Source organism: Neofelis nebulosa, chromosome 2, assembly GCF_028018385.1.
Source record: "Neofelis nebulosa isolate mNeoNeb1 chromosome 2, mNeoNeb1.pri, whole genome shotgun sequence".
Taxonomy (NCBI): domain Eukaryota; kingdom Metazoa; phylum Chordata; class Mammalia; order Carnivora; family Felidae; genus Neofelis; species Neofelis nebulosa.
In genome coordinates, this window is record NC_080783.1 from 186562131 (window position 1) to 186576865 (window position 14735).

General features: G+C 39.8%; 2 long non-coding RNA genes and 1 pseudogene across 4 annotated transcripts in view; 2 read left to right on the forward strand and 1 right to left on the reverse strand.

Moving 5' to 3' along the window:
• The window catches only part of LOC131504824 (uncharacterized), a 39254-nt gene that overhangs the window by 19962 nt on the left and 4557 nt on the right, over positions 1–14735 (forward strand). For 2 of the 3 annotated variants that reach the window (XR_009258159.1, XR_009258160.1), the window contains exon 3: positions 369–557. The exons of the other annotated variant lie outside the window; for it this stretch is intronic. This is a non-coding gene — a long non-coding RNA (uncharacterized LOC131504824). The remainder of the gene's footprint in view (positions 1–368; positions 558–14735) is intronic. 3 annotated transcript variants of the gene reach the window in all.
• Positions 1–14735, reverse strand: part of LOC131504825 (uncharacterized) — a 47813-nt gene that overhangs the window by 1856 nt on the left and 31222 nt on the right. The window lies entirely within an intron of this gene.
• LOC131505741 (U4 spliceosomal RNA) lies at positions 12790–12899 on the forward strand (annotated as a pseudogene).

A 14735-nucleotide genomic window follows, 5' to 3' on the forward strand; every position in this document is an offset into this window, starting at 1 on the left:
GAAGGACAGAGGGAGAGAATCCTAAGCAATCTAATGTGGGGCTTGATCCCATGCTCCAGGGATGATGACCTGAGCCAGAATCAAGAGTCGGATTCTCAACCAGCTGAGCCACCCAGGTGCCCCATAGGTACTTTAATCCTCATGAGAAAACTGAGGCTTGGAGAGACTAACTGACTTGCTCCAAGTCATATGGCTGGTGAGTGGCAGAGCTGAAAATTGCACCTATGTCTATCTGATACAACAGTTTATGCTTTTTTCTATGTAGCATTGCTAAACGTGGTTCTAGGAGATTATAATCTAAATAGGTCTATAGGCAAAGAGCCAGTGTATTACAGATAAGAAACAGTATTCTTATCTCCCACTTCCAGATACAGCCAAGATGATGCTGCAAGATTAGGGCAGGATAGAAACTAGAGGAGCCCAGCTCTTCTCCTGAGACCTTCTCTTCAGAAGTGACAGACCTGCCACCTTTATCTGTGAGAAAAACAGATGACTCTGGTTCAATCACTCCTTCCTGACACTTGGAGTGAAATTCATCTGAGGTGAATTCACCTAAGGTAGGACAAAAAAAAACCACTGCCCTGGGGAGAATAAGGATCAGGGTTAATGCTGCTTCCTCCATGTGACTCCCGGGATGAATCCTCTTCAATGGAGCCACGTTTCCTTTCTGAATCTACCTCCCACCTGTTCTATACAAGCCCTCAACTGACCCTGCCCTCTCTCCTTGCCTTGCTCCTAAGTCATTCCATTTTACCCTCTTGAACTTCCATTCTGAGAGCTACAAATATACCTCTCCTATATACCTATATCTGGAGGAGAGAGATGAAGTGAAGAAAAGGAGGTGTGAGAAGGGGGAGACCAGGACACAAGTGCACAATGGAGAGAGAACTACACAGGCGAAATAGTGTACAAAATAGGCATCAGTTTCCCTTAGCCAGCTGCAGTGACACACAAGTAGATATTTTAATCCTATGCCTAAAGCATTACTGTTCAGAAAAAGTAAGGCAGGTAACTGAAAAGTTGCAAAATCTAGCAGCTAGAATCGGAAGTGCTCCAAGAATTGGATCTAAAGGAGACTGAAAGTCAAGCACCCAGGAAAGGAGAGGGGAGGCACAAATGGGAGGAGAGAAGGATAGAGGTGATGTAAGACTAAATAGAAGAAAGTCTGGCAATTAGGAGAGAAAGGAAGTAGTCTGACATTGGAAAGTGCCTGGCATGTAAGATGAGAACCTGGCAAGGGAAGAACAGGTGACGAATCAATTACAACAGATCTTGCCTGCCATTATCTGGGCTTTGGAAGTAAGTTGATGAGGTTTGGATTTAATAAATATTAAAATTCTAAAAACACTTAACTGCTGAGGGAAGCTTTAGGAGCAAACAGCATATGAATAGATTTCTAAGGCTAGACTAGACATCCATCTATTATGGATGGTTTGAGACTAACACATCCATCCTGCTACCACAGAGAGAATTTAATGACCCTGCAGGCCTTCCTTCCAAACTTCTGAAAAGCTGGGATGGGTGGAGGGAGGGAGATTAAATGGTGCTAACTTTCATTCTGTGGTTTTTATCACAGATTCTCTGACATTAATTCAGACACAATTGATGAGCATTTTCTCCAAACAAAGGATTTCACTGTTGGTCTTTTCACGAACATTGCTGTCCAATCTTTATATACCTTTTTATATACTTACTGCCCTACATTTATATACCCCTAAACACAGTAAAGTTCTACTGTGTAAGTTTATTTTGAATTTGCAATAGTTTTTTAAAGATTTTATTTTTAAGTAAATTTTATACCCAATTTGGGGCTCAAATTTGCAAATCTGAGATCAAGAGTTGCATGCTTGACTGACTGAGCCAGCTGGTGCACCTGGATTTTACAATAATTTGAACAGGGGCTGTATATATATATATATATATATATATATATATATATATATATGTATATATATATATATATATATATATATATGTGTGTGTGTGTGTGTGTGTGTGTGTGTGTGTGTGTGTATGCTGGAATATTACTCAGCCATAAAAAACAATGAGATCTTGCCATTTAGAACATCATGGATGGACCTAGAGAGTATAATCTAAGCAGAATAAGTCAGTCACAGAAAGACAACTACCATATAACTTCACTCATATGTGGAATTTAAGAAATAAAACAAATGAACACTCAAAGGAAAAAAGAGGCAAACAAACAAACAAAAAAAACCAGACTTTAAAATACAGAGAACAAACTGGTAGTTGCCAGCAGGGAGGTGGTTGAGGGGATGGATGAAATAGGTAAAGGGGATTAAGAGTACACTGATTGTGATAAGCACTGAGTAATGTATAGAGTTGTTGAATCATATTATACATCTGCAACTAATATAACACTCTATGTTAATTATACTTAAAAAAAAACAGGGCTGTCAAAACAGAGCCATTTAGGACAGGATAATTCTTTGTTGTGGGGGTACTGTACTGTGCATTGTAGGATGTTTAGCAGCATTTCTAGCTTATACCCTCTAGATGCCAGTAGCATGCCCCCTGCCCCCAGTTTATAACAGCCAAAAATGTCTTCAGGTATTGCCAGATGTCCCCTGAGAGGTAAAATAACTTCTGGGTGAGAACCACTGCTGTAAAATTATAGTAATTAATGTGTTACAGGTGTAAAGATAGGCAAATGATCCATGGAACAGAAGAAAGAGACCAAAAATAGAATCCTGCAAATATGGAATGTGATAAATGTTGAAGATAAAATTGCATGCCAATGGAGGAGGAATAGGTATTTATTAAATGGTGCTGGAGGAATTGATTGAAAAAAATTACAATCGTACTTCATGCCATTCATAAAAACTTTTAGAAGCAAATATGGGAGAATTTCTTCATCATTTCAAGTTATGAAGGATTTCTTTAAAATATTTTTTATGTTTATTTTTGAGACAGATAGAAACAGAGCGTGAGTGGGGGAGGGGCAGAGAGAGAGAGAAGACACAGACTCGGAAGCAGGCTCCAGGCTCTCAGCTGTCAGCACAGAGCCTGATGCGGGGCTCGAACCCATGAACCGTGAGATCATGACCTGAGCTGAAGTTGGATGCTTAATCAACTGAGCCACCCAGGCACCCCAAGTTATGAAGGATTTCTTAAACAGGACACAAAAAGCACAAGCCATGAAGGAAAAATTTTATATCTTTTGTGTTGAAAATTATGTACCTCAATGGTTTCATAGACAAAGTGAAAAGTTAAGTGGCAGGTTGGAAGAAACGTCCAACTATATATATATATATATATATATATATATATATAATTAAGACGTACCAATCAACACCTAAATACTGACTGTGTTAGTTTCCTAGGCCTGTTGTAACAGATTACCACAAACCAAATAACTTGAAAAACAGAAATTTATTTTCTCAGTCCTGGAGTCTAGAAGTCCAAAATCAAGGCATCAGCAAGACTGATTCCTTCTAATGGCTCTAAGGGAGAATTATTCCATGCCTCTCTCCTACCTTCTGGTGATTGCCATCAAACCTTGGCATTTCTTGGCTTGTAGCTGCATCACTCCAGTCTCCGCCTCTGTCTTCACATGGCCTTATTCTCTGTGTCTCTGTGTCTTAACATGGGCTTCTTAGGACACCAGTCATTATATTTGGGGCCCGCCCTACTCTAGTATGATTTAATCTTAACTTAATTACATCGCAAAGACTGTATTTCTAAGCAAGGTCTCATTTTGAAGTTCTGGTGGGACACTATTCAAACCCCTACCATCTGCCATCTGAACCCCCAAATTCATATCTATTCCACATGCAAAAAACTTTTATTCTATCCTAAATCCCCCAAAATGTTAATTTATTCTAGTATCAACTCTAAATCCCCAATCTCACAATATAGATAATCTAAATCAGGTATAAGTGAGATTCGGGGTATGGACCACCCTGAAACAAAATTCTTCTCCATCTATGGACCTCTAAACCTAGAAAACATATTGATTCTAAAATACAATGGCGAGACAAACATATGATAGATACTCCTATTCTGAAAGGGAGAAAATGGAAGGAATAAGAGTAACTAGTCTCAAGCAAGTTCGAAACCTAGCAGGGCAAATTCCATTTGGTTTCAAGGCCTGAGAATCATTTTTTGTGGCTTGATCTGCCCTCTGGGCTGGAGGAAGCCTCTGTAGCCTGTGCCTCTGTGTCTGTGTCTACAGTATTGCCCTTGGAGTCATTCTTCCTTTTACCTGAAGCATAGCACATATTTGTAGTTGAACACAGCTCATTTCCTGCTGGTTAGAATCTTTGAAGTCTGACAACTTTCCTTCATTTAGTTCTGTCTCTGGCCCCTTCAGTCCAAACTGGCAGTGTTTCTGCTGATATACCATTTTCAAAAAACTGTGTTGATCTTCCATATATGTCAAGGGGATTCATGCCATTACATAAGAGGGTTCTCCAAAGATTTTTTCTCCAAAGAAATGGGTCCCAAATAGAACCCATTTCTATTCCTGGATCATGCTGAGAAGGTTGATTTAGACCCATAAGTCACAAATTTAATCTCCTCAGCAAAAGTTTGTCCAGCAACACTCTTGGCTCTGTTTCTACAACATGCTATCTGGATAAGCTGAGAATTCTTCAAATCACCAAGTGCAAGTTCCTTTTTGTTTAATAGTTCCTTCCTCAACTTATCTATTTCCCCTCACATTTTTACTATAAGCAATAAGGAGAAATCAGGCCACACCTTTCATACTTTTCTTGGAAATCGTTTGAACTAAATGTTTAAGTTCATTGCTTACAATTTCTACTTTCCACCCAACAGTAAAACACAATTCAGCCAAATTCTTTGCCATCTTACAACAAGGATTGCTTTTCTTCCAGTGTCCAGTAACAGGTTCCTCATTGCCTCTGAGACCTCACCAGAAGCACCTTAATCTCCATTATTTCCAAAACAGTTTCTTCAAGGCTATCTAGGCCTTTTCTATCATGTGCCTAAAAAATTTTCTAGCTTCTACCCATGACTCGATTCCAAAGCTACTTCTACAATTTTAGGTATTTGTTACAGAACCACTCCATTTTCTAAACCAGAATCTGTATCAATCTACATCAGTTAGGATTCTTCAGAAACACAGAACCAATAGGGGAGATATGAGGCAGGCTGGAAACTTAGGCAGGAGTTGATGCTGCGGTCTTGTAGTCTTGAGATAGAATTTCTTTTTCTCTGGGAAGCCTCATATTTTGCTTTTAAAGACTTTCAACTGATTAGATGACACCCACTCACATTAATGGGGATAATCTACTTAAAGTCAACTGATTATAGATGGCAACCACATCTACAAAGTATCTTCAGAGAAATATCTAGATTAGTGTTTGATTTAAAAGCTGGGTACTATAGCCTAGTCAAGTTGGCATACAAAACTAACCATCATACCAACCACAGAACAATAGAAAAATAATAACAAATGGCTAATTCATAAAAGAGGAAACCCACAGAGTCAATAGCATAGTAAATTTGTACAACCACTTAGACATTTAGATTTCTGTCGGACTGGATCAGAAAACAGGAAATATTCTATGTTGTCCAGATATGAAAAGTTTAATATATGAGTTAGGGGCTTATACAACCATTGGACAAGCAGAATAGTAAAGGTTGAAGAAACCACCATCAAAGATCAGGGGGTGCTACCAAAAATATTGCTTTGAAACACCAATAAATGAGTCATTCTCAAGAGCGTTGAGAAGGTGCCATGATTCTCAAAAACCTGAGAGCCAATTGTCTTAGTCTGCAGTAGTGAAATAGAAGCAGGTGGTGTTCAAGAGCTTCCTGGGAAGCTACTATGGCTTTCATGTCTTCCCACATATCTGGCTGTAAACTGACTTCAGAGAATAATGGCATCTTTTCTTCTACTCTCCATTTCACCTTGGAGAATATATCTTTACATGCGTCAGACTACTAGACCCCTGGAAAATTCATCAATGTAAGAGTCTCCTTAATTTTTATAATGTTTATTTTCTACCCTCTGGCATGCAGGTGTCTTACAAAGGCTTCTAGGGTATTTGCTAAGCAATTTCCTGTTGATTAGGTACAGTCAGCATGATGTTATCAAGGTAGTGAATTAACTATCTATGGAAGTTGGTTAGGAAATATGGAAAGGTGATATGACCAAAGTCTCTATACAGTCTAAATTATGACAGAGAGTTGGAGAGTCAACACAGACTTGAAACAAGATAATGAAGGTGCATTGTTTCTGCCAAGTAAAAGTGTCCCCTCTTTCTCTCGCTTTCCCTCTCGCTCTCCCTCTCTCTCTCTTCCTCTCGAGAGGAAGAGAGAGAGAGGGAGAGCGAGAGGGAGAGTGAGCGAGGAAGAGAGAGAAGGAGAGCTAGAGGGAGAGTGAGCCCCACTCTGGTTATCTTTGCACAAGTGCACACTGCCCCCCCCCCCCCTGCACACCACAGAGAGAGAGAGAGAAAGAGAGAGAGAGACGCCTACCTTATCTCTAACAGTTTAAAGTGCTCCACTTGGCCTCCATCACTGTTATCACACGTTGAATTCAGGGAGCCCATTTCAATGATAGCATTTCCCACTCTCTTGCAGAGAATGGCAATACAGAGCCTTTCAAGGATGCTATGCCCCCTTTCCAGTGCATTTTTCAGTCTGGTGAAAGGAGTGTATTTTTAAGAGACTGCTGTAACTGATCATTTTGCCATCTTCAAACCAGAAGTCCTATATCTTGCCCTTTTCAAACCACTTAACCTGACTTTTATTCCTATCATTCTAATGCTCTTGCTAAGATTACCAATAATCTTAGAGCGCCTAGGTGGCTCAGTGGGTTGAGCGTCTCACTCTTGATTTTGGTTCAGCTCATGATCCTGGGGTCATGGGATTGAGCCCTGGGTCAGGCTCCACACTAAGCGTGGACCCTGCTTAAGATTTTCTCTCTCTCTCTCTCTCTCTCTCTCTCTCTGCCCCTCTCCTCTGCTCTCGCTCTCTCTCTCCTCCCCTGCCCCCTCCCCCCCAAAAAAGATTATCAATAATCTTATGTTGCTAAATCCAAGGGACACCTTTAGCAGCATTTTACAATTTCTGTTCTTGGCTTTAATATTGCATTCTCCTTTGGAATTCCCTGTACATCTCTCCCCGTACATCTCTGCCTTAAGCCTGGCTCTTCCTCCACCATTCATTGTTTAATGTTAGGGTATTTTAGGACTATTTCCTCAGCTTTTTTTTTTAATGTTTGTATATTTATTTATATTTATTTTTGAGAGAGAGTGAGCAGGGGAGGGGCAGAGAGAGAGGAGAGAAAGGGGGAGAGAGAATCCCAAGCAGGCTTCACACTGTCAGTGCAGAGCCCTATGTGGGCCTCAAACTCACAAACTGTGAGATCATGACCTTAGCTGAGATTAAGAGTTGGATGCTTAACCGACTGAGCCACCCAGGTGTCCCTAATGTTTACTTATCTTAGAGAGAGTGGAGGGAAGGACAGAGAAAGAGGGAGACAAAGGATCTGAAGTGGACTGCGCTGACAGCAGCCAGCCTGATGTGGGGCTCGAACTCATGAACCACAAGATCATGACCTGAGCTGAAGTATGATGCTCAACCAACTGAGCCACCCAGGCGCCCCCTACTTCCTTAGCTTTTTTCTTTTCTTGCCACACAAACCATTCTCTGTAGGTCATCTCATACATCTCAGGTCTCTACTTGGGTTGTTCTCCCTTCCTAGAATACTCTTTATCCCCTTGATATCTGGCTAATTTCTGTTGGTCTTCAGATGTTAGCCTAAATGTATGCCTTGAGTCTAAGACTTCTTGATGCATTGGACGAGGTTAGGAACACTTTTTGAGCACTCAGAATTTCCCCTTTACAATAATTACATTTCTAATTACTTATTCATGTCTCATTTCCCATTAAATTGTAAGCACCTTGAGAGCAGGGGCAGTGTTAATACCTAACATAATGCCTGGCATGTAGGTGGTGCTCAATAATATTTATAGATTATTCATAGTTGAATAAATAGAAGTAAGGGTCAAATTTCATTTCATTTCAAATTGCTGAACAACTGTGGTCCAACCTTATTTGTTGAATAATATATATACTACCCATAATTTATAACACCTTCTTTTTCTTATATTCTTATATACCTAGACTATTTCTAGGCAATTATCTTCAATCTCATTGCTCTATCTACATGTAATTATGCCTACATCATGCTATTTATTTATTTATTTATTTATTTTTGAGAAAGAGAGTGCATGTGGGGAGGGGACAGAGAGAGAGGGAGAATCCCAAGCAGGCTTTGTGCTGACATGGGGCTTGAATCCACAAACCATGAGATCATGACCTGAGCCCAAATCAAGAATCAGACATTTAACCCATTGAGCCACCCAGGTGCCCCCATGCTATCTTTTAAAATAAACTTTTATTTTAGAATAATTTTAGATTTACGGAAAAGTTACAAAGACAGCTCCTGTAGGGGCGCCGGGGTGACTCAGTCGGTTAAGCGTCTGACTTCAGCTCAGGTCATGATCTCACAGTCCGTGAGTTTGAGCCCTGTGTCAGGCTCTGTGCTGACAGCTCAGAGCCTGGATCCTGCTTCAGATTCTGTGTCTCCCTCTCTCTCTGCCCCTCCCCTGCTCATGTTCTGTCTCTCTCTGTCTCAAAAATAAATTAAAACATTAAAAAATTTTTAATTAAAAAAAACCACAAAGACAGCTCCTGTATACACCTCATTCAGTTTCCCCCCATTGTTAACATCTTACTTTAATTACCACCGTACATTTGTCAAAACTAAGAAACTAACATTGGTACATTATAATTAGCCAGGTGCAAGACTTTGAGTTTCATCCACTTTTCCCATTAATGTCCTCTTTCTGTTTCAATCCAGGGCATTTAGTTTCTATAACTTCTATTAGTCTCTCTGGTCTGTGGTAGTTTCTTAGTGTTTCCTTGCTTCTAATGACTTTGATAATCTTGAGATGTACTGGCTAAGTATATTGTAGAATGTCCCCTAATCTGAGTTTGTCTAATGTTTTCTCATAATTAGACTGGGCTTATGAGCTGTTGAAAAGAATATCACAGAGGTCAAGTGCGCTTGCCTATCCCATCAGGGGTAAATGATACTCATGTGACTTCATTGATGATGTTAATTTTCATCACTTGGTTAAGGTTGTGTTAGCAAGTTTCTCCATTATAAAATCACTGTTTTTCCCCTTCTCTGCCCTGTCCTCTCATAGAGTTAGTAAGTATAGCTGACCCTTGGAGGGGAGAGAGCAGAAATTAAGCTAGGCACCCTAGAGGTGGAATCTCTACATATGTTATTTGGAATTCTTCTGAGAGATTTACCACTATTTTAATTAATTATAGTTTTTAAAACACTTAAAGTTTCTGGGAAGGGGAAATCTTCACTCATTTTTTATTTTATATTCTTCCAGAAGATATTAAAATTATCTTTAAATCATGTTACAGTTAAAAATTAATTTGATATTGATTAGAATTATACTTAAAAATACATTAACTGGGAGGGCGCCTAGGTGGCTCAGTCAGTTGAGTGTCAGACTCTTGATTTCAGCTCAGGTCATGATCCTAGGGTCATGGGATCGAAGCCCACATCAGACTCCCTGCTGAGCATGGAGCCTGCTTAAGGTTCTCTCTCTCCCTCTTTCCACTCTCCTGCTCTTGCTCTCCCTCTCTCTCAAATTAAAAAAAAAAAGAAAGAACTGGGGAAGGACCAACATCCAGGAATATGGTACCTATCTCTATTTAGTCAAATATACCTTTATAGTTATTATTATATTCTGATAATAAGTTCTGGAAGCACATAAACAGATATGCAAGGATCTGTTTTGTAGTCAGACACTGCAGTCCTGTGGCTTGAGAGTCAGTCTGAAGATTGAAATAATGTCCTGGCTGTCCCAGGGAAGAAGCTTATCAGAGATATAAACTTGAGGTTGTAATTGAATTTTGCTACATGAAAGTAAATTATATAGAAAACAAGATTACAAAACCCCGAATGCAGTTTGGGGAAAAGGCTGATAAAAACCGTACATTCTTTGGGGCACCTGGGTGACTCAGTTGGTTAAGCATCCAGCTCTTGATTTCAGCTCAGGTCATGATCTCATGGTTCGTGGGTCTGAGCCCCACATCAGCAAAGAGCCTGCTTGGGATTCTCCCTCTTTCTCTGCCCCCACCCCCACCTGGCACACACTTGTGCGTGCTTTCTCTCTCAAAATAAATAAATGAACCTTAAAAAAAATCATACATTCCTTGAGCTCAGGGACCAGGTTTAATTAATCTTTGTATTCCCTACAATTCTAGGACACACTGGCACACACAAGCACTTGTTGAACATCTGTTGAATAAGCAAATAAATCAGTGAATAAATATTCACTTAAAGTCTTGGCCTTAAACTCTTGGCCATACCAAAGATGTGGTTTTTTCTTTTCTTCAGCCTTAGCAGATATTGTTTTCTATTTAAAAATTTTTAACAATGTTTAAAATGTTTTTATTATTTTTGATAGAGAGAGAGAGAGAGAGAGAGAGAGAGAGAGCATGAGTGGGGGAGGGGCAGAGAGAGAGGGAGACACAGAATCCGAGTTGTCAGTACAGAGCCCGATGTGGGACTCGAACTCACAGACTGTAAGATCATGACCTGAGCTAAAGTCGGATGCTGAACCAACTGAGCCACCCAGGCACCCCTAATTTCTTAAAATTCCAATAGAGTTAACATAGTTTTATATTAGTTTCAGGTGTACAATATAGTGATTCAACATTTCTATACATTACTCAGTGCTCATCAAGATAAGTGTACTCTTAATCCCTTCCACCTATTTTACCCATTCCTTCCCTCCCCCCCCCCCCCCACCACCTCTGGTAACCATCAGTTTGTTCTCTATAGTTAAGAGTCTGTTTTCTAGGGGTGCCTGGCTGGCTAGTCAGTGGAGCATGTGACTCTTGATCTCAGGGTCATGAGTTAGGGTCCCATGTTGGGTGTAGAGGTTACTTAAAAAAAAAGTTCTGTTTTCTGGTTTGTCTCTTTTTTTCCTTTGTTTTGTTTCTTAAATTCCACATATGAGTGAAATCATATGGCATTTGTCTTTCTCTGACTTATTTTGCTAAGCATTATACTTTCTATATCCATCCATGTTGTTGTAAAGGACAAAATTTCATTCTTTTTTTATGGTTGGGTAATGTTCCATTGTATGTATATACCACAATCTTCTTTATTCATTCATCTATTGATGGACATTTTGGGGTGCTTCCATAATTTGACTATTGTAAATAATGCTGCAATAAACATAGAGGTGCTTATCTTTTCAAATTAGTGTTCTTGTATTCTTTGGGTAAATACCCGGTAGTGTAATTACTGGATCATATGGTAATTTTATTAAAATTTTAAAAAATATTTATTCATTTTTGAGAGACAGAGAGAGACAAAGCATAAGCAGGGGAAGGGCACAGAGAGAAAGGGAGACACATGATCCGAAGAAAGTTCCAGGCTCTGAGCTGTCAAGCACAGAGCCCGATTCAGGGCTCAAACTCATGAGCCTCGGGAGACACATGATCCGAAGAAGGTTCCAGGCTCTGAGCTGTCAAGCACAGAGCCCAATTCAAGGCTCAAACTCATGAACCTCAAGATCATGACCTGAGCCGAAGTTGGAGGCTTAACCGACCGAGCCACCCAAGTGCCCCAGTAATTCTATTTTTAATTTTTTGAGGAACCTCCATATTGTTTCCATAGTGGCTGCACCAGTTTGATTCTACCAACAGTGAAAGAGAGTTCCTTTTTCTTCACGTCCTCACCAACACTTGTTTCTCATGTTTTTTGGTTTTTTTAATTAAAGAAAAAGTTTATTTGTTTATTTTGAGAGAGAGTGAGAGCATGAGTAGGGAAGGGGCAGAGAGAGAGAGTGAGAGAGAGAGAGAGAGAGAGAGAGGAAGAGAGAGAATCCCAAGGAGACTCCATGCCATTAGCACAGAGACCGACGCGGGGCTTGATCTCATGAACTGAGAGATCATGACCTGAGCCAAAACCAAGAGTCTGTCACTCAACCAACTGAACCACCCAGGTGCCCCTTTAATTTTTTTTTTTTTTAAGTAAACTCTATCCCAAAAGTGTAGCTCAAACTCATGACCCCGCAATCAAGAGTCACATGCTCTACTGACTGAGCCATCCAGGCACCCCTGTTTTTTGTGTTTTTGATTTTTGCCATTCTGATAGGTGGGAGATGATATCTCATGGTGATTTTGATTTACATTTCCCTGATGATAAGTGACATTGAATACCTTTTCATGTGTCTGTTGGCCATCTGTATGTCTTCTGTAGAGAAATGTCTGTTCATGTTTTCTGCCCATTTTAATTGGATTATTGTTATTATTTTTTGGTGTTGGGTTGTATACCAAAGATACGGCTCTTTTAAATTATTTTTTTAATGTTTATTTATTTTTGACAGAGAGACAGAGCATGAGTGGGGGAGGGGCAGAGAGAGAGGGAGACACAGAATCTGAAACAGGCTCTAGGCTCCAAGCTGTCAGCACAGAGCCTGATGCTGGGCTTGAACTCATGGACAGCGAGATCATGACCTGAGCCAAAGTTGGATGCTCAACTGACTGAACCACCCAGGTGCCCCCAAAGATATGTTTTGATCATTGTTATGATACACCAGCTTCCACAAATGGTTAATTTTACATGCTTATATTATTTGAATGACTTGTCACTAGCTTTTTCATTAGTGTCAACAATATTTACATTCAAGTTTAAACGACAGAGTCACTAAAAATGGCATAAATCTAACAGCATTGAAAGTATGTTTATTCTCAAGCTTTGTGCAGTGGCAGTGTCGTAGCCAATGGAGTTTATCTGAGGCGCGGTTATTGTTAATTGAAAGTATGCTTACTATCAGCCCAACATATTGAAATATAATTCTATAAAAGATTACATTTAAAGAGCAGAATATAAAATCACATCCAGGCCATGATTACAATGATAAATCAAGCTTGCACATGGTAATAGGCATATATTATTTATGTTGCTTAGCATCCTTTCCCTGTTTTTTCCTAAGAGCACATTTTTTTTTAAGATTTATTTATTTTTGAGAGAGAGAGTGCAAATGGGGAAGGGGCAGAGAGAGAGAGGGGGCAGAAGACCTGAAGCGGGTTCCGCACTGACAGCAGTGAGCTCAATGCAGGGCTCAAATTCACAAGCTGCAAGATCAAGACCTGAGCTGAAGTCAGAAATTCAACCGCTCAACCTACTGAGCCACCCAGGTGCCCCACATGTGTTTTGTTTTTAAGGAAACCACTTCTCACCAGTTCTCAGCTATGTAGGTGGATCCTGATAATTCAGGTCAATCTGAACTTTATCTCCCTCTCCATAGAAGTTGGTTCATAGATGGGTGGGTAACCCAATCAGAGCCTGTTTGCTAGGGCTTGATGAAGTGTGAGGATGTGGGATCTAGAACTTCTACAGCTGTTGCTACCATACTGGGAGGGCCTGGAACTCCCTAAGGTTACCACATGGTGCCTGAGGATAAAGCAACACAGTGGTAGGCAGAATAGAGTAAATGAAAGAAACTTGGTACTTGGTGATTTAGTTTGAGCTGCTAGGTCAAGCCTCAAGCTCATCTTGAGCAATTCCTTTATTGTTTAGTCATTTGCAAGTGAAACGTCTAATAGATACACAGTCAAGGACAGGAAACAAGGGGGAATAAAAAGAGTATTGATTTGTTGCAGTCACGGGATTGAGAGTAATTTTTTTTATTTCTACTAATATTGTTTATATGACTCATAACTGACAAGGGTTCTGGATGTTGGAAAAAACTCTCAAAAGACAAAAGATCTCAATAGGCATAGTATTGTAAATATATATTTACAACATAGCATTCATTGTAAATGTTATGACAGTTCTCTTAATTCTCTTCTGTATTAAGCATGAACAAGCAGGCTGCTCAGTGTTAGACCACATGCTTTCAGAATGGAAGCAGGTCCGTCTACAGAATACAACTTGTGTTATTCCATCTCAACACATCTGAAGAGGGTGGTTTTCCCAACCCCAAATGCATATTGTTCTTTCCCCCCAACCAACCCCATCAGTCATATCTTATATCTTTAGGATCTAGGTCAAAACTTACATCTTCATACCTCAGCTGGATATGCTCCCTTCTTCATCAAATTTTCACAGAACTTGTTTCACATTATCTTGTTGTATATGTGGCATTTACTATGCTATGCTGCCTAATACTTTTAATATATCACATTTAAATATCTTCAGTTAGATAGTAAACCCCTGAAGGGAAAGACAAATAAGCACATGGTAACTGGAGTTAGACATACCTGGGGTCACGTTCAATTTCTGTTATTTAAGAGCTGTATGAACTTTGCTAAGTTACATCACCATCTTTGAACCCTATTTTCCTCATCTTTAAATAGGATAAATTATACCTTCCATACAGAATTACTATTGTGATTAAATAAAATGGTGTAAATAAAGCACTTAAGGGGTGCCTGGGTGGCTCAGTCAGTTGAGCATCTGACTTCGGCTCAGGTCATGATCTCACGGTTCATGGGTTCAAGCCCCGTGTTGGGCTCTGTGCCAACAGCTTGGAGCCTGGAGCCTGCTTCAGATTCTGTGTCTCCCTCTCTCTCTGCCCTTTAGCTGCTCACACTCTGTCTCTCTTTCTCTCTTAAAAATAAATAAACATTAAAAAAAAATAACAAAGCACTTAATGTCAGGCAAAAAAAAAAAAAAGAAAGAAAAGAATGGAAGC